Genomic DNA, 26,343 nt, shown 5'->3' on the forward strand with positions numbered 1-26,343 from the left:
TGCTTTCTATCATTTTGGTTCAATGCAAATCATTGACTAAGAGACAGCACATGTTATTAAGTGTAAATTACTTTATTGCAATCCCTACTGACATTGTCACTTGGTTCTTTGTGGCTTTACAACCTTGTTCACAGTCCAGATCATATCACACTTCTCTCCCACAGACTGTACATGACTCACGGCCAAGCAGCCCGGGACCCCGAAGTCCACAGGGTCAGTGAGTGTGTCTGCCTCAGACTGGCCAAGGAGTTCCAGCAGTCACGCAACAGGCCCAAGGACATGAAGGGGAAACCCTGCCCATCCCTCAGTCCACTGTGAGTGTGTACAGCCACATTAGACAGCTGCTGGAGGACAGCAGGGTTGTCCTGGTCCAGACGACGCTGGCTCTGGTGCCGGTGAACAACACCACGGTCTCTGCATGGTATGTGTTATTTCATTTACCTTCCCCATACAGCTAAGACAGTATCTACTGTATATACATGTATATAAATATTTAACCTCAAGAAAAACCAAGAAAACCCTCCACCTGCATGCTTGTTAGAAAATATGTAATACACTGTATGTAATAACCTTAGGGAGGGAGGATAGGCTTACACATATAAAATAATGAATGTTTGTCTTGTAAGCTGCTTAGGAGGGACAAGAGGAAGGACGGTAACATGCTGCTGAAAGGTACTGTTCTCCCTCAACAGCTGCACCTGGCCAAGGAGCCTCTCCCTCCAATCAGCACTCTCCCGGCTGCCCCTGTGCAACATGCACACGAACAGATGACCTTTGACCTCCTCAGTTCCCTCCACAATTTGGGCCAGCTCCGTTCCAGCAAGCTCCCTTTTCATATGCTCCCCCATTTCCCCACTTTCCATCCACACATGCTCCTCCTTTTTCTCAGGCTCCTCAACCACAAGCTCCTCCAGAGTGCCTTCCAGGTGCCCAGCCAAGGCAACCTGCCTGGAGGCTGAACAAAGCTGCCCAGGAGGATGAGGAGCGAATGGCAAGGGGGGAACAGCCACGGAAGAGGCTGAAAAAGGAGAAATACCACTACACCTGCAAAGTGTGTGGCCAGGACAAAAACAAGCAGACTGGACACACCCAGCTAAAGGGGCGGTGGTACTGTCCAGAGTCAGGACAGACCCTGGATGACCGGAGGAAGAGTGGAGGCCTATAGTCACCATTACTTCGCTCTCTCTGTTGTTTGTCTGTCTGTCTGTTGGCGTGGATATGACAGGGCCAGAGCTGAGGTGTGTGTGTGTGTGTGTGTGTGTGTGTGTGTGTGTATGTGTGTGTGTGCGTGCGTGCGTGCGTGCGTGCGTGCGTGCGTGCGTGTGTGTGTGCGTGTGAGAGAGTTCCAAAAGTTCTGTTCTGTTCGGTTCGGTTCTGTTTCAGTGAGACAGGAGGGACTTAAACTTTAAAACAGAATCTTCTTGAATAACAGGACAGTGAGTGTCATCCACTGAATGTGATTGTGAAAACCAAAGCCAGAATCATTTACATTTATTCACAAAACACAACACTCTTTGCTGCTCAATCTGGAATTTGTTTTATTCATTTGTGCTGCACAGATGTAGTCTCTCAAATAATTGAGATTACAATAAAGAAGGAGGGGAAACATGATGGGGAGTTATTTACATTTACAGTTATAGATTGTTAATACTGTTTTAACTTTAAATGTAGCATATGGCAATTTGAGTTAATAATTTTAATTTTGTATCATATTCATTTCATCATATTAAATGCATTCATGTGCGTAATTGCATAATCACAGGGTTATTACTTTGGTGATTTGTATGGAAAAAGAGTTTCTGTGTTAAAAATGACTACATTACCCAAAATACATTGCGAGACGAGAGCGCAAGCTAAGATGCAAGTGATATGTATCCCGCAAGAGACATGACAATTAAAGTGATGATAAACCTTGCAATAAGTGCAGAACTGTGTGTAAACAATGTTGAGAAGATAGAAGAGTAGATAAAAAGAATATAAAGTGTACGTGCTCCTCCTTTTCTTTCTCTCTCTTTCCCCGCTTTTTCCACTCTTGTTTTGTATTTTGCCCCAATTTTGGCCAAATGGATAAGGCACTGGCCTCCTAAGCCAGGGATTGTGGGTTCAAGTCCCATCTGAGGTGTGTAGTAGTGATGTGTCGGTCGCGAACAATCCGGCTCTAAGAGCTGACTCTTTGAAGTGAACGACAGGAACCGGCTCCTTGGGAGCCGTTTTTTTTTTTTTCAGTATCTCGCTGTCTCTCTGCCTCCCTGTCGTTGCGCTTGTGCTCTGGAAGTGCCACAGAGCCGACAGTTTTTTTCCTTCGGTACCTCGCAGATGGAGGTGTTCTCCATCTCTGGGCCTATTAGTTAAAAACTGGTGTTGTTCACATGGTCTTTTTTATCCTTCATAGTTTTATACTATAATTTAATAGAACTGTATTTGATATTTGTATTGTGGCACCTTTTTTGTCATGAAGCTGCTTTGATACGTTTTGGTATTGTGGTGGGTGTTTGTATTTATAACTGTTTAATTTATTTTAAGTTATTTTTGTGGAAGTGGTGCTATTTTGTGATAATTTAATTGGTTATAATAAAACTTTTATTTATAAAGCATTGTTATGCAACATTTTTACTCATCATAAGTGCTTAACAATGTCAATAATGAAACAAAATGTTATAAAATTAGGTTTAAGCTATTAATTAATTAATAATGTAAAAATATATATGGGGAGCCGTTTGGGAGCCGAAAGAGCCGGCTCTCCACAGTAAGAAGAGCCATTAGAGCCGCATCTCGAAAAAGAGCCGAAAATCCCATCAGAGGTGTGTAGCAGAGTGGCGCAGCGGAAGCGTGCTGGGCCCATAGCCCAGAGGTCAATAGACCAAAACCATCCTCTGCTATGTAAACATTTTCAAATCAAACTCAACATCTCTCATTAAAAAACCTGGAAAAGATGATGTAACACTCATAGCATCACAGTTGACACTTGACCAACTCTGAAAACCTTTCTACACACTCTTAATTAAAACTAGTTTGGTGTGCTCACGAGTGTTCTCCAAAGTCCACTTTTCTGATATAAGTAAGAAAAAATAATTATTGTTGTCAAAAGACTGAAATCTTTCACTTTTGTTAAATGGATTAGAGGATCGTTTACCCCATTTCTTTAAAGCTGCAGTCTGCAAGATTTGTTGTTGTCATATGTAAAGTCCTACTTTTTGGCATTTTAAGAGTTTACATGATCTATCAGAACGCTTGAAGTTGAAAACGGTGACCTCCGTAGTCGCAAAATGCAAGAAATGCTTATTTTTTAACCGAAAAATAAAAAGTTATTCAACTTCCTGTCCCGCCCCTTCAAAACACATGAGAACTCGTGCACGTCTACGTGCACGCCAGATGCGTCTACACGACTCCTCATTCATCAACTCACCTGTCATTTGTGATCATGGAAGACACAGTAAGTAGACTAGCCCGTAATGAAGTTCAATAGTCTAGATAAATAAGCGTGGGGACGAGCCTACCTTGTATCGCGCGTGCACAATCGGTGATTGACAGGCAGCAGAGCCCAGCTCGTAAACCTGATTGGTTACCTTTTACCGGTCCGGTCTGCAATTTTGTAAACAAACCTGCTGGCTTTGGAGGGACCTAGCAGGACATATAGGGGACCTAGAGAACTCATTTTTTTTTGTATTGGGGTATTTAATGTACTACTTTCAGAATCCCCGGACAGTTCCAGGCATTATGCTTGAAAAAGAGTTGCAGACTGCAGCTTTAAGTTGTGTTTTTTATTTTGAATAGTCACGTGGATAAGGCACTGGCCTCCTAAAGCTGGACATGCACTGTGCAATTTTTGGCCCGATGTCGACAAGACTTTCACTCGTGCGACTATTTTGGAGATCGGACCAAGTTTTGGCTCAATCGTGCGTCTCGCATCGTGTGGTATACATGGGGTAACGACAAACGATAAGCCCTCCCGACCACCTCCCGATCGTTCGGATGAAAATCAAACTTGTTTGAAATCCTGGTCGCCGCTCGTGAGGCTCTCGCACAGTTGAAGCAGTTGCACGCGGCGATTGACCTCATCCTGTCACACTACGCAGAGCCAAGCAGAATGTCCAGCAAAGAGGTGTTCTTTTGCTGGGGACTGGCCGAGTGCTCCTGCTCAATCGTTTCCAGTTGTTGCTTGGCTCTTTTGATATAAATTATCAGAGCCTGAATTTGTACTTGTACCTTCAAAGCATCCTCGGGTGACAGGAACTTCATCCTACGAAAGCGGGGGTCAAGGGCAGCAGCAATGATGGCCACATTTTGTCCATTCTCTTTGAAAGCAGACTCAGACTCCCACCTTGCCTTCATCTCTTGGTCTGCAGCAATCTAAAAAGAGTTCACAGAAGCAGACCCGTATGTGGTTTTCTTTGTAGACTTATGGAGACCCTTCAGCAGTGGAGGTAAAACAGATATTGTGACATAGGACTCTCCACTGAGAAAAACAGTGGCCTGTTCGAAAGGCTTGAGGACCTGCTCCAGTTCCTCTAGTAAGATCCACTGATCATTCCTCAAATCCATGTATTGCTTCCCACGCTGTGTAACGTCTGGGTCAGAAAGTGTTGCGACCACCGGCCACCGTTGTTCCAAAAGGCGACTCATCATGTAGTATGAGCTGTTCCATCTTACAGACACATCCTGGAGCAGGGTATGCTCAGCTGTACCCCACTGTTTTTGTTTCTGTTTCAGCTTGCTGCTAGCCGGCTCACTTTTCTTGAAATGCTTCACAAGAGACCGTGCAGCCCCGAGTGTCCTGTCGATCATGGGGTTGTTCTTCAAGGCATGATTTACCACCAACTGAAGCGTATGGCCGGCACAACGATGTGATGCTACCCCATGTTTCTCCTCTAGGATGCGAAGAGCTGCAACAACATTTGCTGCGTTATAATGTACAATCGCCAGTACATCATCTCGAAGGGAGAAATCAAATTTATCTGCCACCATCTCAACCCAAGAGGCAATATTTTCAGCAGTGTGGCGCTCCTCAAGCGGCATTGTAGTTAAGCTAAACGAGGTCAGCTCCTAATTTTCATTAATGAAATGACAGGTGACACCTAAATATGCCTCAGTGGCCAGAATGGTCCAAGCATCAGTTGTTAGGGATAGTTTGGAAATGCTTTTTTCTAGTTCACTTTTCACTTTGTCCATGGTAACCATATACTTCTTCTCCATTAAGTCAGTGAAGTGGCGCCTGGATGGAAGGGTGTATCCTGAGTGGAAAGTGTTTATCATTTCACGGAAGCCTTCACCTTCAACAATCGCAAGGGGCCTCATGTCCTTCACAATCATAGAGACGATCCTGTTTGTGTACACACTAGCCTCCTGGGGTGTACAAGGTGCCTGGTTCTTTTTATGAAAAAGGTCCGCCACACTGCTTTCCTTACTCCTGTAAAGGCAAAAAACATAAAGTACATGAATATTCACAGCAGCAAATCAAAAATATAGCATCGTCCACATCATTGCTGTTATTATGATACATTTAGCTAACAGTAGGCTATACTACAGCCATCTCAGAGGCTCAACTTAAAAAATTGTTTATGTAATTTAAATTGTCAACTTGTAATGCGTGTTTACTACTTGGATCTGGTTGCTACTAGATCGTGGAATTTCGACAGTCAACAGGTAGACTAGAACTACATAATGGCAGAGTATAAAATCCACCGTCCGGTGTTAGCAAATAGATAACACAGAAGAAACATGTCGGGACTGGTAGCGCTAACAGCTTTAAACTAGGCAAACATGGGACCTGCAAATTATTCATGTCGACGAATTTATGACGTCGAATAAGTCTAATACGTCGAGTATTTGACCCAGCTCTAGTGCCAAAGCATGCTGAGCTGTTTGATGAGAGATATTACAATTGTATTGTAACTGGTAATCTTGCTGTATAGCACCTCCTACTTTTCGGTTCAAGTTTGACATAGATTTAGTCAGCAGTCAAATGTTCACTCAAGTCTCATCACGCAAAAATACAGAACTCTTGCATCTACCGCCATGAGGGGGCAGCTCGAAGCCACGCTCACTGCCAACAAAAGCCAGGCAGAGTCTCTGTGGCGCAATCTTTTAGCGTGTGTGGCTGTTAACTGAAAGGTTGGTGGTTCAAGCCCACCCAGCGACAATTTTTTATACCAACAAATCCACTGGCCAGCAACCAGTTGTATGTTTGGTAGCAAATCAAAAGATTCACGGGGTAACTTGTCCCACTGAACCCACAAGTTATCCTTTAAGTCATTTGGTTGACATGCTTGCAAAATTCAAAAAGGCTGAGAGACCAAATGAGGGCAGTTGGGAAAAAATTTGACATTAAATCTCTTTCTTTAAAGCTGCAGTCGGCAGGTTTTCAAAATTAAGAGTCTAAAGTCGGAAAATTCGAACTGATACAACTTTCAGGTCCCTCCCCGAACCTCTAACAAGCTCCGAATCGCCCCCCAAACCCCTCCCCCTCTGTGGACGAGGTTGTGCACGTAAGTTCACACCAGTGTGAGCGCACACAAGCTGTGTGCAGACTCACGCTCAGCAGCGTGTGCACAAGCTGTGATTGACAGGTAGGATTCCTCCACCCTAACTTGATTGGTTAAAAACAGTCGGGAGCGCTCGGTTTTTGCAAGCATGATTACAGGCTTCAGAGGGAGCTACAGATTTCATTATTTTTCCTAAACAGACTATTTAATATTCTACTTCCAGAATCCCATGACAGTTCAAGCTAATATGACTAAAAAAAAGTGGCAGACCGCAGCTTTAACAAGTCAGAACAGGAAGTTATTGACTACTTGTTGTGTGCTACTTTACTTGTTACGTACACAGCAGATATCAACCTTATGACAAACATAAATAAATCGAACACATACTCTAATGAAGGGATGAGAGGTGGTAGTGATCAATGCCACGCCCACAGACAGCTACAGCAAGTCTCTGTGGCGCAATAGGCCAGCGCGTTCGGCTGTTAACCGAAAGGTTGGTGGTTCAAGCCCACCCAGGGACGAGTGTGTGTGTACCAACAAGTCTACCGGTCAGCAACCAGTTGTAGGTTTGGTAGCAAATCGATAGCTGTAATGGGTAACTTGTCCCACTGAATCCACAAGTTATCCTTTAAGTCATTTGGTTGAGAAGAGTTAAGGTGCCAAGGCATTCTGAGCTGTTTGATGAGAGATATTACAATTGTATTGTAACTGGTAATCTTGCTGTATAGCACCTCCTACTTTTTGGTTCAAGTTTGACATAGATCAGCAGCAGTTCACTCGAGTCTCATCACATAAAAATACAGAACGCTTGCATCTACCGCCATGAGGGAGCAGTCAAGCTCGAAGCCACGCCCACTGCCAACAAAAGCCAGGCAGAGTCTCTGTTGAGCAATGGGTTAGCGCGTTCGGCTGTTAACCGAAAGGTTGGTGGGTCAAGCCCACCCAGGGGTGTTCTGACACATGCGTATTACGTGAGTTAAAGCAAACATTCTGCTGCCAAAACGCTCTCCTTACGTATTATAAACGCTCCTTGGCAAAATATTTCTCCAAGGGTGACCTGTTAAGTGCAGTGTAATGCATGCCTCAACCTGGAGGCTCCTCTGTCTTCTGTCAAAATTGCACAAGCAAAGTGAAAAAACAACCTTTTTGTCATATTGCTATGAAAGTCACACACAAACAAGAAAAATTCAAAAAGGCTGAGAGACCAAATGAGGGCACTTGGGAAACAATTTGACATTAAATCTCTTTCTTTAACAAGTCAGACCAGGAAGTTATTGACTACTTGTTGTGTGCTACTTTACTTGTTACCTACACAGCAGATATCAACCTTATGAAAAACATAAATAAATCGAACACATACTCTAATGAAGGGATGAGAGGTGGTAATGATCGAGGCCACGCCCACAGACAACTACAGCAAGTCTCTGTGGCGCAATCGGCCAGCGCGTTCAGCTGTTAATCGAAAGGTTGGTGGTTCGAGCCCACCCAGGGACGAGTGTGTATACCAACAAATCCACTGGTCAACAACCAGGGGGGTATTCCTCGAAAGTAGCTAAAGAAAGCCAGGCTATAGCCAGAAATCGTCGCTTGAACTAGCACCATCTCCCAATTAAGCCTCAAGTTGCTCCACAAAGACATTTCAGCTGCATCTCAGCGAGGCTAATCCAAGCGAGGCTTACATAGCCTAGCTAAGTGTGAGTGCACGAGGAACGTAAGAAGCCCTGACGAGTGGATGGTGGAAAAATGGAGATGGCAGAAAAGGAGAGCAAGACAACAGCTCTAATTTTTTCGGCAGCTGAATAAATAATGCTGATGGAGCTGTATGAGGATTTTAAAAGTGTCATCACCAGAAATGGTAATACAGCTGCGATCAAAAAAGCGAAGAAACGGCATGACTAACAACTGCAGACAGACTAAACGCCTAAGTTCTGAAAGTTTCAATTGTTAGACATTTATTTTACTGTACTCATGTAGTTATGCTCTCCTCTTTGTGTTATAATGTGTTTACATAAAGCATGTTGAATTGTCTCTGTATGAGATGTACAGCACAAGTATACTGGCCCTGCTCACTTTATTAATAACCCAATAATCGACACGCATCATCATACTTTGTGACTATATTATCGTGAGTGTGTGACCCACATATTAATTTTTTCACTGTTACATCTCAACAGGAGCTATCTTAACAGCCAAAAGCGTACCTGTCAGCAGGTGAAGGTAAAGCACAGGAAAATATTTCAGAGTGGTAAGTAGCCTTTGAAGAAATGTGTTTGTCAAATAAAGAGAGCACCAAACTAGATATGGAATACAAGAAACTGAAAATAAAAAAGATCAAGCTCGAGATTATGAAACTGGAGAGGGATGTTAGTATAAATTCAGATAAAGGAGAATTTCGTGTTGTGAACTGTATTTAATTCTGTTTTCTCTCCACAGCTTGAGAAACATGTAATAATAATTAAACAATTCAACACAACTTGAACTCAAACTTGTCATTATTGTACGATTCATGCAAAGTGTTAGAAATGTGTTTTTTACATTTATATTCACAGTGGGGTGCAATGAGCTAAACGTGTGGAAAGTTATAAATCATCTCTGTCCATTTAGCCTTCTTACACTTGCTCTGACTTAAACTGCTACTGTGTCAATGCTAAATTATGAAAATAAGTTCTAACTCAAAGGTCACAACAATAAGGATCAAAGGAAATATGTGTCCCTGTACAGGTCCCTCACTGTGTCAGGAGAAACTGAGTCCTTTCAGGCACTAGAACCTGCAGGGACTCAGACTTCAGCCTGAAAAGTTGTCCACAAGACAAAATGTATAAAATATGAAGTATACTATTAATTTAAGATGGCTCTGTCAGAAGTCAGCTATGGTGCTTGAGAATTTTAAGCAATGAACCTGTATTTAATTTGGCCAAAGGTCATTTCTATCCGTGCCCTTGTTTTAGCATGTGCATGTGCATGTGCATGTGCATGTGCATGTGCATGTGCATGTGCATGTGCATGTGCATGTGCATGTGCATGTGCATGTGCATGTGCACATGCCCTTGTTCCTGGATCAGGATATGGCGTGAGGAGGGACGGCCAATAGATGTTTGATCCAGCACTTAAAGTCAAAGTTCAGCTCTGTTACCACCATCACAGCGTCCTCAGTGGTGCCTCTTTGAATGATCACAAACCTCCTGAAATGCACAATATGAGTAAAAAACATTCAAACTTGTGCAAGAGCATTACTTTGACCTTTCTTTGGGCTCATGTCATTTCTGTATTCCCCGTTTGCTCAAGTATGATCATTCACTTTAAAACAAAAGAAGGAAAATCTGAATAACAACCCATGGCCTCTGGCCCTCTCTTGCTTTCATTACTCATCCAGTGACATCACTCCCTGGCCAATCAGTGGCCTGCAGTCTGTAGACGTCACATTTTCGGCTGGACTCAACTCGAATCCCTGCCGTGTAGGTGCTAAAAATGTAGCTGCTACCAGCTGTTACTACCTCATGGAAAACCCTAAAACCCGAGTCGAATTTAGTCAAGTGGAGTAGCGTTTTGCATTTTGGTTCACGTTTCTCATATTTTACACAGGCAGGGAAGTAATGGTGTCAAGATGGCCGAGTGGTCTAAGGTGCCAGACTCAAGGCTTTATTCCTTCCTTAGGACAGGGACTTCTGGTCTCCAAAAGGAGGCGTGGGTTCAAATCCAGCTCCTGACACTAATTTCTTGCTTAAATCTTACTTTCTTATTAGAAGACCGTAAAGAAAGCCATGTAAGGCCATGGTGAAAAAGGGCATTTATCTCTGAAGACGGGCCTTCAGTTCCTCCCATCAACATACACAATTCTGCTGTGCGATGAGGCAGTTCTCCTGCTACATTAAGCTCTTTTCCACTCGTACTTACTCACAACCACCTCAATGTGGGTGGGGTCATTATAGCAAGGAGGTCCAAAAGTCCTGTGTTGTCACTTTTATTGGACAAAACATGACACAACAATTTAGGACATCAAGGCGAAGGTATACCTGCTACTTGGTCTATGTCTTTGCGTCTAGCAATCCACCTCGTTGACGATCACAGAATACATCAAATCCAACTGTTGCTGTTGCCGGGTTCTTGTTAAGGAGTGGCTTTCATGACTCATCCAGTGACATCACTCCCTGGCCAATCAGTTGCCTGCAGTCTGTAAATGTCACATTTTCGGCTGGACTCAACTCGACCCCGACCGAGTAGGTGCTAAAAATGTTCCACCTTGTGCCAGGTGGTATTACCTCTTGGAAAACCCTAACAGCTGAGTGGGATCCAGTCGAGTGGAGTAGGTAGAGGTTGAAAAGGGAGGAATGTGTTCCCATGTCATTCGAAATCTCTGAAAGTTGACTTTGGCTTTTTTTATCTCTTCTTTTTTTTTCCGGAAGGCATGTTTTATAAAATGTGAATAGCCTGGCTAGCTCAGTCGGTAGAGCATGAGACTCTTAATCTCAGGCGCGTGGATTCGAGCCCCACGTTGGATGTAGTAGTTTCAATAATCAACAGATGTTTGATCCAGCACTTAAAGTCAAAGTTCAGCTCTGTTACCACCATCACAGCGTTCTCAGTGGTGCCTCTTTGAATGATCACAAACCTCCTGAAATGCACAATATGAATAAAAAACATTCTTTCCCTGCCATTTGCTGCCTTTGTGTACCTCAAGTACTCTGGAAAAGATTTCCCTTCAGAATTGCTTTGACTCTGTAGTAGCCAATTTCCTGACAATACCAGTTCTGTCACTGTCCATGAGCTTTACTGGCCACAACCCTGGATCATTTGAAAGTAGATCCTCACTTTCAGACTGGCAAATGTCCATTAACCCTGCCCCCTCCTGCTCTTGCTCCTTACTCTGTGCTGCGCTGTCATCTGCACTGCTGGCACTGGCCCTGTTGTCGTCACCATGGCCTGATGAGGGGCTTTGTTCTGTATCATGGATTCAAATGGAGTTTAGTTAAAGCATGCAGGTTAGTGATGCATGGACGTTAATGCATAGAAAAGTTAAATGCATGCAAGTTACAGTTATGCATGCAATCAAATTAACTCCATACTTAATAGCTGTAAAAGTGTAACCCTTAAAAGAAGGGAAACATCTTATTGTGAATCAATTTTAAAGTGACATGGTACTCTTTGCTACTTTCTCACCATCTTCACTGCTGGTCCTCGTCCTGTCCTCCTGCACTTCAGCAGTGGTGGTGTCACTGGCCGCTGCAACATTGCCTGATGTGGAGCCTGGCTCTGTATCAGTGATGAATGCAAGATAAGTTAATACAGGAAAAGGTTAAAGCATGCAGGTTTCAGTTATACATCCAAGTTAGATGTATATTAATATGTTAGCCTACCATTCGCTAACATCTAGTGTTTGAAAGCTCAAAGTCAGTGAGTGAACTTACCTTTCTTTGAGAAAAACTGAGTGATCAGTTGCCTGCCTCTACTGGCCCTCTCGTCTTTCTCCCGTCTTTCCTTCCGCTTCTGATAACCCGACTTCATTCTAGATTATTTCAGTCAGCTCACCGTCCATCATGTGTTTCAGACAGCCGCTCCGTACACCTGCCTGCATTTCGGATGCGTTCAACTACAATTCGATCAGAACTGGACCGCACCATTTTGCAAGAGGGGGAGGGCCGAGTAAATGTCAATATGCCAAAGAACTAAAGAAAAGTTATTGAAATCGAAAACTGTGTTTGATTAGTTTATTTTCCATTAAAAATGTTGTAATTCATTAGAAAATTCTAAGAATGGGCAACAATATTAATATTATACTATCACTACCTCTTAGGGCCCCCCAGGCCGCTGGGCCCTTAGAAACGTTACCACCTTTCCCCGCCTGGCGGCGCCCCTGGTGATGCCCGCCTCCACCAGGCTGTGCACCTGCTCCACCTTCGCTAGAAATAAAACCACCGCACTGTTCATGCGGGCAGCGGACTTTACCGAACCGTGCCCGATAACCTGCCCCACGGCCAGCGCCACTTCCTCCACGCTGCACGGAGAGCCGGCACCGACTCTGATGCCGCGCTTCCGGGACAGCATGGAGAAGCCGCCAGACGCCATTGCGGCCGGGAAGCGCACCAAACAAATGCGAAAAAAACCTCGAAATTAACCTCACAAGACTACACAAAGTACACAGAACTAACACAACTAATGAAACATTTAACAGAGAAAACAAGGATAGCGAATAAAGGGTAGAAAAACCACCTTTACACTTAGCCTTTCTCTCAGCTCTTCCGCTCACACTCCTCTCACCAGCAGAAGAAGAAGAAGAAGAAAAGGAGGAGTGATGATGCGCAGTGTTTGAATAGGGGGAAGAGGCCGAGGAGCACGAAGACACCGTGCCGTCCCAGATGAAATTCGGGCGACAATTATAGATCATGTCATCATTCATAGCCACATAATTTTGCTTGTTTTCTTTGTTTGTGTTTATATTACAGTATATGTGTGCTATGTATATTTTTCTTTTCCTTCTACAATACTATACTGTATGGAAGTTACGTACTTCACAGTATTTGTGTGAATAAAAATGGTTGGTATGAGTGTATTGTGTGTGCTTTGAGGCTACTCTTACTGTGAAACTTTTTTCCTTCAGTTTTATACACTATTGTATTCTGTTAGGTAGTCCTATGCCATAGTGACAAAACATCTAAACAGTTTGACTTGTAGTGCTCACACAATGCGAAAAGGACAATGCATTTTGGGGCACTGACTATTTGAATGAGAAAGAAACTTCATTTTGACACATGGCTGAACTGTTTAGGGTGAGATATGAGCTTTTGCTGGTGAACCATGGTGTTTTGCTTAACCATTCAGTTTAGTTTTGCAAAAAGTACTAAAGAGTGTTTAAAACGTTCGGTCTGTTTCAAGAAATGAGCCTCGGCAACTGAGAAAGATCTTTGCAATTTGGGTGGCACTGACTCTTTTCATGGGAAAGAAATTAGGTCTGAAGCATGGGTGAACAGTTTTGGGAGAGATATGTGCTTTTGCAGGTTAGCTATGGTGTTGTGCTGAACTATAAGAGTGTTATGCCAAATGATCTTAGAGTTTTGAGAATGTAATTTCTGTTTCAAGAAATGAGCCAAACCAATAGAGAAAAACTGTAATAGGACGTTTGTTTGAATGGAGGGATATATAAGAAACAATATAACTTGATACTTACTGTAAGACTGTTTTTTTAAGTCGGCAGAGACAACGGCTCGATGAAAAATCCCTCTTCTGTAACGGCTAACTTTTATAATCCTCTAACCTAACGAAAACAAAATCTTTAATTTGTTTTTTTGTTGGTTTTGTTGGAGGAGGGGGAGCGGGAGGGGAAGGGAGGTTAACTCCAAGTTAGGGCTTCACCTTGATTGGCCGAGTTCCATTGTGAGCTCGGGCGTTGATAGGCTCGGTTCATTGTGAGTCGGTGCGACATTGGCTAAACCGTTCAATGTGAGAATGGAGAAGTGCGAAGCCTATTGGAGGGGAGATGCAGGCTAACGTGAGCGAGGTAGCGCCAACAAGGCTTAAAAATCATAAACATGCATGTATTGTCAGCCTAGGCTCACTTTCCCACACCCATTCATTGGTCCTGCAGACTTTGCTAAAGGTATGTGATAGCCACTTGCCCAGCTCACATGGATTGCATGGCAATCAAATAAGTGGATGGTAGGAAATAAGATATTCTAATCTGTAGCCCCCTGTGACACCTATGGGGGGCGAGAACGGCAAAACCGAAGAAAAATGTGTCTGACATGACAAGTTTAAGTAGATAATAAAGGAAGGAGAAACTGAAAGGCGACAAATATCTGATTGCAAGGCATCTCTAAAAGAGCGATGGTTCGAATCCCCATAACTTGGGTTTGACACAAGGCGAGAAAGATCTGATTGCAATGCTTTTAAAAAAGAGAGATGGTTCGAAACCCCATAACTTGTGTTTGACACCTTCCACACTTTGGAGTGACTGAGCTTCCGAGTGGGCTTTCTGCAGCTCCAACAGAGAGCAATCGGAGCCACCTGTGCCCAGCAAGTTTCCAGCTGTAACTGAGGTGAAGTGCTATAAACACATCAAAACACCTGCCCCGTGTGAGGGTCGAACTCACGACCTTCAGATAATGAGACTGACGCACTGCCTACTGCGCCAACGAGGCCTGCAAAATATAAATATGCATGCATTGTCAGCCTAGGGTCACTTTCCCACACCCATTCATTGGTCCTGCAGACTTTGCTAAAATATGTGATGACATGGCTTGTTGAGCACGTAGCTACTTGTTCAAAAGACCTGTTGTCTGGACTAGAGGTTAAACAATCAACTCACAAGTTTCTTTATCTGGCTTTCATTCTCATTTTGAAAGTTTATGGAAAGTTGCAAAAGAGGTAGTTTCACGTGGGATAAACTTGACTGAATTGTCCCATGTCAGTCTATGTCAAGAGAAGGAGAGTCTGCAAAGGTGCTTTTGTCACACAGCGTATTCTATTATGTTAGCGTGATGAACTTCCTATCCTTTGTCATGGGTCTTGGCCAGGGTGCAACTTGCTTTTCTAAAAGAGAGATGGTTCGAATGCCCATAAGTTGCGTTTGACACTTTCCACACCTTGTAGTGAGTGAGCTTCCGAGTGGGCTTTCTGCAGCCCCAACAGAGAATAATCGGAGCCACTTGTGCCCAGCAAATTTCCAGCTGTAACTGAGGTGAAGTGCTATAAACACCACATCAAAAAGATTGCCCCGTGTGAGGGTCGAACTCACGACCTTCAGATTATGAGACTGACGCACTGCCTACTGCGCCAACGAGGCCTGCAAAATATAAATATGCATGTATTGTCAGCCTAGGCTCACTTTCACACACCCATTCATTGGTCCTGCAGACTTTGCTAAAGGTATGTGATGCCCACTTGCCCAGCTCACATGGATTGCATGGCAATCAAATAAGTGGATGGTAGGATATAAGATCTTCTAATCTGCAGCCCCCTGTGACATCTATGGGGGGCGAGAACGGCAAAACCGAAGAAAAATGTGTCTGACATGACAAGTTTAAGTAGATAATAAAGGAAGCAGAAACTGAAAGGCGACAAATATCTGATTGCAAGGCATCTCTAACGCTAGTCGTCCATTGTTCCGTCACGTCAACTTAACTCGCCGGATTGGATGCCTAGTGTCGCCGTGTTGCTACTACAGTGGGCGTGTATACGAAGTTGTAGATAGAACATACGGTAGAACGGCTCCGGGGTAAAGTAAATAACTTGTGATTTTAATCAACCGAAGTTTCGGAGTTTCGGGGGGAAATTAATGTGTATAAATCGTCAGCAATGGAACATTATTTCATATTGCACCATGGATGTGGATCTGCGAGCGAGGAGAGCTGCTATTGTGCTGCTGATGCGACACAGGAGATCTCCTTCTCGCTGCATCTCCTGTCCCTGCACCTTTTCTCTGATTTGAAAATGAAACATGAACAAGACATGTTGTGAAAACATGGCCATGGGTGTGATTTGGTTCTTTTGTTGAAATGAATGCCTATCACAATTATTGATAACGTTTAATCCACTACTCCACCTCTGCCCATGAAAGAATTTGATGCACTGGATTGAACCTCTATTCCTTGATGGTCATTACTTTACTGCAAAAGTGGAGATGCTCACAATTGCCTGATGTTTTAGGTGTGTTTATTCGCCTACAATCGTTTTAGCACAGCCATTCTGGCCACTGCTGCTGTTCATTTTGCCCGCAATAGCAATGACATGAGCAATACCCGAAATGTTCAGTGGTGAATAAACAAAGGGAAAAAAAATACATGATCTACTGTCATTGGGTAACGCACTACGTCTGCCGTGGCAAATTTGCATAAACTTCGAGCGAGCCCAACTTTTTGACGTGCCGCAGGTCCCCAGCTCGCTGTGTCAGAATCCCAGCATGCTTTGCGAGCACGGCGACAACGATCGGCCGGATTTCATTGAAAATTAACTGAATGCGTTGGATACGGCTTGCGTTGACGGAACAATGGACGACTAGCGTAAAAGAGCCATGGTATTAACCAGTACATCTTTTGATTTGCTACCCAACCTACAACCTATAGCTCTCCGGTAGATTTGTTGGTGCACACACTCGTCCCTGGGTGGGCTCGAACCACCAACCTTTCAGTTAACAGCCGAACCCGCTGGCCGATTGCGCCACAGAGACTTGCTGTAGCTGTCTGTGGGCGTGGCCTCGATCATTACCACCTCTCACCCCATCATCAGAGTGTGTGTTCGATTTCTTTATGTTTGTCATAAGGTTGATATCTGCTGAGTAGGTAACAAGTAAAGTAGCACACAACAAGTAGTCAATAACTTCCTGGTCTGACTTGTTAAAGAAAGAGGTTTGATGTCAATTTTTTCCCAGGTTCCCTCATTAGGTCCCTCAGGCTTTTTGAAATTTTTTTGTTTTGTGTGTGACTTTCATAGCAATATGACAAAAAGGTTCTTTTTTAACTTTGCTTGTGCAATTTTGACAAAAGACAGAGGAGCCTCCAGGTTGAGTCATGCATTACACTGCACTTAAAGGGGAACTCCGGGGCATTTGAAGCGCGTTTCCATTGCTAGAGGTTGTCAAATACTGATAGTAGGACACAGACAGGTGCAAATCTGCGCTCCCTGTGCGGATATTGCGCTGTTTGCGCAGCCTGTCATGCGAGGCTAATACGTGGTGGCTAAGGGGCAAGTGCTAACCCTTCCATGTAAAACAACAACTTGCACACTGCAGAAACGTCACACCACTTTATAAACGATCCGACAATAAAGTCACAAGCCTTACCATCAAAACCATATGCATGGTTCTCACATTACTGGTATGGGGACGTTACAAAACAACTTTATAAACAGCATGTCACTTACCTGTTGTTTGTATGCTCGCGCATGTGAAAGCCCAAAAGAGTCAATGGACGATACTCCCAAATACAAAGCAATTATCTTCTCTAGAAAAACTGCGTTCAAGTATTTAAAACATTACAACAATACATGCCCAGTAATATTGTTGTCACCCTTGGAGAAATATTTTGCCAAGGAGCGTGTATAATGCGTAAGGAAAGATTTTTTTATATTTATATTAATTATATATACATTTCTAAATTCGTTCATATTTATATACATTTTTTTTACCCAAAATTTCCCCCATGCCAGATCGCCAAATGCTCCAAGTCCGCGGACAAAAACATTTTGTCCGACAATAGACCATGAAATTTCTCTTTTTCCGTATCATTTGTGGATGCTCATGTCATTTAATGACAAATAGCATTTGTCTTTGCTGCTCAAAATGTTATTAAGCACCGTGTTACACATCAAAGTATCAGAAAAACTTGATCATTCTTTTAGTTTTTAAAAGCCACAATGGTCCTAGAGCTGCTGGAAAGAGTTAAGCGAGCCCTTCTCTAAAGAGAAGTAGTAAATCTGCTGGCTGTAAAGTGTTATTTCAAATCAAGTGGTGCGCATAGGATGACTCCTTACAAACCAACGTCCTATTGAATTTGTCACAGGGCTAGATTAAATTGACATTCTAGTCATGTCATTGGAAAACAAAAGCAGAAATGTCTTTGGTTTACGCTACTAACAGTGCCAAAACCTAGTTCCCTCATTCCCTGACCGGGAATCGAACCCGGGCCGCGGCAGTGAAAGCGCCTAATCCTAGCCACTAGACCATCAGGGACCCGAAAGCAGTGCACACGGTACAGGTTGCAAGACTGTGGTAAACTCTTCCTCACTGGCAAATTAATTGGCATAGTGCATTGTACTGAAGTTGTGAACATTTTAGCCTTAGATGAAAGCAATTGTGCGCATCTGGAGAATGAATCCAAGCAAGCATAAGTTTCACGCTTTAGACTTCTCTCTTATTTCAGGGAGAAATAGAAAGATTCCTGAGTAAGAGTGAGTGTGTCATAGCCCTGCAAGAAAAACAGTTGATAGATGACTAAATAAGGGTCTGTCAGGGCATTGGTGGTATAGTGGAGAGAATAGCTGCTTGCCAAGCAGTTGACCGGGGTTCGATTCCCAGCCAATGCATTCTCTGCTCCTTGTATAATTAGCTTTCAAATGTACCTTGCTACCTCTACCTCTGTTCAGACAATGGCTGGCTTGTAGGGAAAACACAGTCTCAAGCTAATGCACTCTAGCAACTCTTCAACCAAGGAAGCATTTTTTGTTATGACTCTTCAGTTAAAGTGATGGTCTGTTTTCTCATGTGCATTCTAAGTTCCTCCTCTACAAAGCAAGTGGGGAAGATTAGATTCCACAGCGCCGTACGACACAAAAAACGGGCCTCCCTCAAACTCAATCCAAGACGGACGGACGGATGTACGGCCAGCACCTGCCAGATCACCAAATGGTCCAAGTCCGTGGACAAAAACATTTTGTCCGACAATAGACCATGAAATTTCTCTTTTTCCGTATCATTCGTGGATGCCCATGTCATTTAATGACAAATGGCATTTCTCTTTGCTGCTCAAGATGTTATTAAGCACCGTGTTACACATCAAAGTATCAGAAAAACTTGATCATTCTTTTAGTTTTTAAAAGCCACAATGGTCCTAGAGCTGCTGGAAAGAGTTAAGCGAGCCCTTCTCTAAAGAGAAGTAGTAAATCTGCTGGCTGTGAAGCGTTATTTCAAATCAAGTGGTGCGCAAAGGATGACTCCTTACAAACCAACGTCCTATTGAATTTGTGACAGGGCTCGATTAAATTGACATTCTATTCATGTCATTGGAAAACAACAGCAGAAATGTCTTTGGTTTACGCTACACACAGTGCCAAAACCTGGTTCCCTCATTCCCTGACCGGGAATTGAACCCCCGCCGCGGCTGAGAGAGCGCCGAATCCTAGCCGCTAGACCATCAGGGACCCGAAAGCAGTGCACACGGTACAGGTTGCAAGACTGTGGTAAACTCATTCCTAACTGGCAAATTAATTGGCATAGTGCATTGTACTGAAGTTGTGAACATTTTAGCCTTAGATGAAAGCAATTGTGCGCATCTGGAAAATGAATCCAAGCAAGCACAAGTTTCACGCTTTAGACTTCTCTCTTATTTCAGGGAGAAATAGAAAGATTCCTGAGTAAGAGTGAGTGTGTCATAGCCCTGCAAGAAAAACAGTTGATAGATGACTAAATAAGGGTCTGTCAGGGCATCGGTGGTATAGTGGAGAGAATAGCTGCTTGCCAAGCTGGGTTCGATTCCCAGCCAATGCATACTCTTCCCCTTGTATAATTAGCTTTCAAATGTACGTTGCTACCTCTACCTCTGTTCAGACAATGGCTGGCTTGTAGGGAAAACACAGTCTAATGCACTCTAGCAACACTTCAACCAAGGAAGCATTTTTTGCTATGACTCTTCAGTTAAAGTGATGGTCTGTTTTCTCATGTGCATTCTAAGTTCCTCCTCTACAAAGCAAGTGGGGAAGATTAGATTCCACAGCGCCGTACGACACAAAAAACGGGCCTCCCTCAAACTCGATCCAAGACGGACGGACGGATGGACGGCCAGCACCTGCCAGATCACCAAATGGTCCAAGTCCGCAGACAAAAACATTTTGTCCGACAATAGACCATGAAATTTCTCTTTTTCCGTATCATTCGTGGATGCCCATGTCATTTAATGACAAATAGCATTTGTCTTTGCTGCTCAAAATGTTTTTAAGCACCGTGTTACATATCAATGTATCAGAAAAACTTGATCATTCTTTTAGTTTTTAAAAGCCACAATGGTCCTAGAGCTGCTGGAAAGAATTAAGCAAGCCCTTCTCTAAAGAGAAGTAGTAAATCTGCTGGCTGTAAAGTGTTATTTCAAATCAAGTGGTGCGCATAGGATGACTCCTTACAAACCAACGTCCTATTGAATTTGTGACAGGGCTCGATTAAATTGACATTCTTGTCATGTCATTGGAAAACAACAGAAGAAATGTCTTTGGTTTACGCTACTCACAGTGCCAAAACCTGGTTCCCTCATTCCCTGACCGGGAATCGAACCCGGGCCGCGGCGGTGAGAGCACCTAATCCTAGCCACTAGACCGTCAGGGACCCGAAAGCAGTGCACACGGTACAGGTTGCAAGACTGTGGTAAACTAATTCCTAACTGGCAAATTAATTGGCATAGTGCATTGTACTGAAGTTGTGAACATTTTAGCCTTAGATGAAAGCAATTGTGCGCATCTGGAAAATGAATCCAAGCAAGCACAAGTTTCACGCTTTAGACTTCTCTCTTATTTCAGGGAGAAATAGAAAGATTCCTGAGTAAGAGTGAGTGTGTCATAGCCCTGCAAGAAAAACAGTTGATAGATGACTAAATAAGGGTCTGTCAGGGCATCGGTGGTATAGTGGAGAGAATAGCTGCTTGCCAAGCTGGGTTCGATTCCCAGCCAATGCATACTCTTCCCCTTGTATAATTAGCTTTCAAATGTACGTTGCTACCTCTACCTCTGTTCAGACAATGGCTGGCTTGTAGGGAAAACACAGTCTAATGCACTCTAGCAACACTTCAACCAAGGAAGCATTTTTTGCTATGACTCTTCAGTTAAAGTGATGGTCTGTTTTCTCATGTGCATTCTAAGTTCCTCCTCTACAAAGCAAGTGGGGAAGATTAGATTCCACAGCGCCGTACGACACAAAAAACGGGCCTCCCTCAAACTCGATCCAAGACGGACGGACGGATGGACGGCCAGCACCTGCCAGATCACCAAATGGTCCAAGTCCGCAGACAAAAACATTTTGTCCGACAATAGACCATGAAATTTCTCTTTTTCCGTATCATTCGTGGATGCCCATGTCATTTAATGACAAATAGCATTTGTCTTTGCTGCTCAAAATGTTTTTAAGCACCGTGTTACATATCAATGTATCAGAAAAACTTGATCATTCTTTTAGTTTTTAAAAGCCACAATGGTCCTAGAGCTGCTGGAAAGAATTAAGCAAGCCCTTCTCTAAAGAGAAGTAGTAAATCTGCTGGCTGTAAAGTGTTATTTCAAATCAAGTGGTGCGCATAGGATGACTCCTTACAAACCAACGTCCTATTGAATTTGTGACAGGGCTCGATTAAATTGACATTCTTGTCATGTCATTGGAAAACAACAGAAGAAATGTCTTTGGTTTACGCTACTCACAGTGCCAAAACCTGGTTCCCTCATTCCCTGACCGGGAATCGAACCCGGGCCGCGGCGGTGAGAGCACCTAATCCTAGCCACTAGACCGTCAGGGACCCGAAAGCAGTGCACACGGTACAGGTTGCAAGACTGTGGTAAACTAATTCCTAACTGGCAAATTAATTGGCATAGTGCATTGTACTGAAGTTGTGAACATTTTAGCCTTAGATGAAAGCAATTGTGCGCATCTGGAGAATGAATCCAAGCAAGCACAAGTTTCACGCTTTAGACTTCTCTCTTATTTCAGGGAGAAATAGAAAGATTCCTGAGTAAGAGTGAGTGTGTCATAGCCCAGCAAGAAAAACAGTTGATAGATGACTAAATAAAGATCTGTCAGGGCATTGGTGGTATAGTGGAGAGAATAGCTGCTTGCCAAGCAGTTGACCGGGGTTCGATTCCCGGCCAATGCAGTCTCTGCTCCTTGAATAATCAGCTTTCAAATGTACCTTGCTATCTCTACCTCTGTTCAGACAATGGCTGGCTTGTAGGGAAAACACAGTCTAAAGCTAATGCACTCTAGCAACACTTCAACCAAGAAAGCATTTTTTGCTATGACTCTTCAGTTAAAGTGATGATCTGTTTTCTCATGTGCATTCTAAGTTCCTCCTCTACGAAGCAAGTGGGGAAGATTAGATTCCACAGTGCCGTACGACACAAAAAACGGGCCTCCCTCAAACTCGATCCAAGATGGACGGACGGATGTACGGCCAGCACCTGCCAGATCACCAAATGGTCCAAGTCCGGGGACAAAAACATTTTGTCCGACAATAGACCATGAAATTTCTCTTTTTCCGTATCATTCGTGGATGCCCATGTCATTTAATGACAAATAGCATTTGTCTTTGCTGCTCAAAATGTTATTAAGCACCGTGTTACACATCAAAGTAGCAGAAAAACTTGATCATTCTTTTAGTTTTTAAAAGCCACAATGGTCCTAGAGCTGCTGGAAAGAGTTAAGCGAGCCCTTCCCTAAAGAGAAGTAGTAAATCTGCTGGCTGTAAAGTGTTATTTCACATCAAGTGGTGCGCATAGGATGACTCGTTACAAACCAACGTCCTATTGAATTTGTCACAGGGCTAGATTAAATTGACATTCTAGTCATGTCATTGGAAAACACAGCAGAAATGTCGTTGCTTTACGCTACTCACAGTGCCAAATCCTGGTTCCCTCATTTTTTTCAGTCCTGCATATAATTAATGTCATTATGTCGTTCATAACCCTGCAGGTTCGAATCCCGTCAGGAGCACTCTGAAATAAAGAAAATAATAGAGGAAGGTGTTGGAAAATCACTGTTTTATTGCAACTGCCACTTACATGGTTGTACCCACTGTCATATTCATGTTATGAGGGTCAAGAACCCTTTTGGGCTTCATTTATTGAGACGGTGCTTGATTTATTTTTTCATTTGTTCATTCCTATCTATACTTGTTTTTTTTCCCTTTTACAAAAACACTTGGCTCGTAGGAGTATCAACATGAAGGAGACCACACACAGTTGTGCAAATGAACCAGTACATGTTTATTTAAAGAATAAAAGACAAATCAGTAATGTGACAGTGTACTGTATATCACTAATGCAAAGATGTGGTGCAAGCAGCAACGCAGGGAGCACAGAGCTGGCCAGGTCACACCTCCTCCTGTAGGTTTAAAGATGAACACACAACAAACACAGGGAGAACAAAGCTGGCCAGGGGTCCGTTTCACGTAGCAGGTTCAACCAACTCTGAGTCTATTCCTGATCTCTGAGTTGATCTACTCTGAGATAGAAAACTCAGAGTTTTCGGTTCCACAAACGCTGATTTGAGTGAGGTTAATCAACTCTGAGTAAGTTCACCTTGAGTTTAGCGCGTGCACCACAACTTTAAAAAGCCAGCATCAATGGAGCCCCGATTTGACGAGTCACCTTGGCAACGGGGAAGAGGAGGGGCTACGTTTTTCACCAACCTCGAATTGGAAATCTTAATGCGCTCATACGGCGAGTTTCAATACGTTTTTAGAAATAAGTGCAACACAAAAGTGTAAGTTTAAATGTAGTCCTTTGCAATCACAATAATATTACAGGGAAACTGCTTGAATGGTAGCCCATTCATTTATTTCATTTAGGTGCAATCCCGCGGGGGAGAAGCGCACTTGGCAGCAGTTTAAGATGAAATATAAAAACATTGTTCAAACAGGTGAGACCTCGGCATGGAGGTACCTCATTTTGATCATGTTTTACACTGTAAAATAAATATTAAGTGGCTATTTGACTGTGCAGTTATTTTATTCCCAACATAATGCTGTTTTCACACACATAAACTATGTCTTCTCATCTATACCATCCATTCATCCATTATCTATACACCGCTGAATCCGTCATTCGGGTCGCGGGGGGGCTGGAGCCTATCCCAGCGGTCAATGGGCAAGAGGCGAGGTACACCCTGGACAGGCCGCCAGTCCATCACAGGGCCACATAGAGACAAACGAGACAAACAACCATACACACTCACAGTCACTTAGAAGGACAATTTAGTCACCATCTATATCATGTTCTGTTAAATAATTAATCCTATTTAAACTAACACAGACTTCTACTGAGCCAACAGAAAGAAGGCAGATGCCCGTAAAACGGGTGGTGCCCAGCACCGCCACCTCTAACGGGAGGCCAGTGGCTGAGGGAGTCCACCCCCAAGACACGAGTGTCTTTATAAAATATAATAGACCTATATATGTCTTTTTTAAGCCTATTCATACAAATATTTGTCTTTTATGTCTTTTCTTTCTTTTGTCCCAACACATTCTGATGGTCCCGCTCAAAAAGATAATTGTCTTTAAATGCAAAAATCTGTGCGCGGCCTGATAACCATCTCCGACGAATAGTTATTTCTCTGTGCAGTAATGCTGCACCTTCATCCACGGGATCATTGTCAAAAGGACATGTTTGTGAAAAAAGTTGCCTCCTACTGTGCCTAATGGACTTCTAGAAGTAGAAGAACTCGCTCTGCTGACTGAACGAATGAGGAAATCAAATGGCGTGTGTGGCTGAAAGAGGGCGGAGACAGAAAGAAACTCAAGGTTTCTTGAATAAAACCTGGTCCCGACCAGGTTAGGTTCAGAGAGTCTGTTACTCCGGTAACTGACCGAGAGGTTAAGTTACCTCTCTTTGTGAAACAGGCTAGAGCTACCCCTCTTTCTCGGGGTTGAGTTACCTCCCTCTGTGAAACGGAAAACTCAGGGTTTCCCTCATTTCAGGGTTAATAAACTCAGAGTTTTCACTAAACCTGCTACGTGAAACGGACCTCTGGTCACACCTCCTCCTGTAGGTTTAAAAATGAACACACAACAAACACAGGGAGAACAAAGCTGGACAGGTTATACCTCAACCTGTCACTTTAGAAATAGACAGTGTTATATTTTTCCATTCTACCTTTATCTTAAAGCTTTCTATGATTTTGCCGAAAATCCTGTGTGTTCTTTTATGAATGAGAGTCTGGGAGTGTGACATCCATTTCTGGCATCTAATAAGCGAATTTACCTAATAATATATTAGTGTCTTACAGTAAATATAGCATGCAGAGCTCTGTGTTTGATCATCTTGCCTTCACCAACAAAAAGGCTGTCAATTTGGAGGATCAGAACTGTACTACTCTTCCACAAAACAGGTGTTTATACTAACACAGTTTTCATATCTAATCAAAAGTCATTGTGCGTGCGCTCGTCCAGGCCCTCCATCTTGTCCTTGACTCTCCATAGCTCCCCCTCGCCTCAGCTTTGGTTCTAATATCAGCCACCTACAGAAAACATAAACTCACATATACCCACACACATAAAAAAGAAAAAGAGACAAAGAGCATATACAACACGCATCCTTCCAGTGATCTGAGACAGCGACACACTTTAACACACTTTAACACTGACATTCAAGTTTGTACAATCAGGGTCATATTAACAACACACAGGGTCATATTAACAACTCCTTCCCACCATCCACCTGTAGATATACAGTAGGTATCTATTATTCTTATGATCCCAAGACTGTGTTTCCTTTACCTAAAGGAAATAGTTACATCATTTGAATCAACTCAGGGAACACAGAGCTGGCCAGGTCACACTCCTACCTGTAGGTTTAGAAATGGACAGACAATAAACAACACAGGGAACACAGAGCTGGGCAGGTCACACTCCTACCTGTAGGTTTAGAAATGGACAGACAATAAACAACACAGGGAGCACAGAGCTGGACAGGTCACACTCCTACCTGTAGGTTTAGAAAATGGACAGACAATAAACAACACAGGGAACACAGAGCTGGGAGTAGGTTTAGAAAGAGAGAGACAACAAACAAACATAGCCCTTGTAACGTCACCGTGGGAATATATGACCAAGGACGATCCACACAACAATAACAACAAACGATGTCCGCCTTTTATACACTACTTTTACGACTAATATTTACAGCCAAAGGCAGACAAAATATGCTCATGTATACCAAAGCTACGGCAAGATCAAAGTACCACGTGTATTAAAATCATCATCTACTGCACATAAATTGTCATTTCAATGCAGTTGTTTTAGGGCAGCCAAAGACACAGCTAGTGATGAACTTTAAGATAGCCTCTACATTACAGTCGTCTTTGATATAATAGTTTGACACACAACACGCCGAATGGAAACGGTACTTGCATGTACCGGACAGCTTTGTAAAGTTATACCATCATAAAACACACATTTTGACTTGTTGACGT

The 26,343-nt window shown here is 43.2% G+C and overlaps 6 non-coding genes across 6 annotated transcripts; 3 read left to right on the forward strand and 3 right to left on the reverse strand.

The window, feature by feature from the left end:
- The first annotated feature begins 6,929 nt into the window (after positions 1-6,929).
- On the forward strand, positions 6,930-7,003 carry trnan-guu (transfer RNA asparagine (anticodon GUU)). The gene has a single exon. It is a non-coding gene; the product is annotated as a tRNA-Asn (tRNA).
- A 3,077-nt stretch (positions 7,004-10,080) lies between these two features.
- Positions 10,081-10,191, forward strand: trnal-caa (transfer RNA leucine (anticodon CAA)). The gene is made up of 2 exons: positions 10,081-10,118; positions 10,146-10,191. It is a non-coding gene; the product is annotated as a tRNA-Leu (tRNA).
- Positions 10,192-10,908: 717 nt separating this feature from the next.
- Positions 10,909-10,981, forward strand: trnak-cuu (transfer RNA lysine (anticodon CUU)). The gene has a single exon. It is a non-coding gene; the product is annotated as a tRNA-Lys (tRNA).
- A 3,560-nt stretch (positions 10,982-14,541) lies between these two features.
- trnam-cau (transfer RNA methionine (anticodon CAU)) lies at positions 14,542-14,614 on the reverse strand. Its single transcript has one exon. It is a non-coding gene; the product is annotated as a tRNA-Met (tRNA).
- Positions 14,615-15,185: 571 nt separating this feature from the next.
- On the reverse strand, positions 15,186-15,258 carry trnam-cau (transfer RNA methionine (anticodon CAU)). Its single transcript has one exon. It is a non-coding gene; the product is annotated as a tRNA-Met (tRNA).
- A 2,811-nt stretch (positions 15,259-18,069) lies between these two features.
- trnae-uuc (transfer RNA glutamic acid (anticodon UUC)) lies at positions 18,070-18,141 on the reverse strand. Its single transcript has one exon. It is a non-coding gene; the product is annotated as a tRNA-Glu (tRNA).
- Between the last annotated feature and the right edge of the window lie 8,202 nt (positions 18,142-26,343).

The sequence above is a fragment of the Odontesthes bonariensis genome, chromosome 8 (genome assembly GCF_027942865.1).
Source record: "Odontesthes bonariensis isolate fOdoBon6 chromosome 8, fOdoBon6.hap1, whole genome shotgun sequence".
Lineage (NCBI taxonomy): Eukaryota > Metazoa > Chordata > Actinopteri > Atheriniformes > Atherinopsidae > Odontesthes > Odontesthes bonariensis.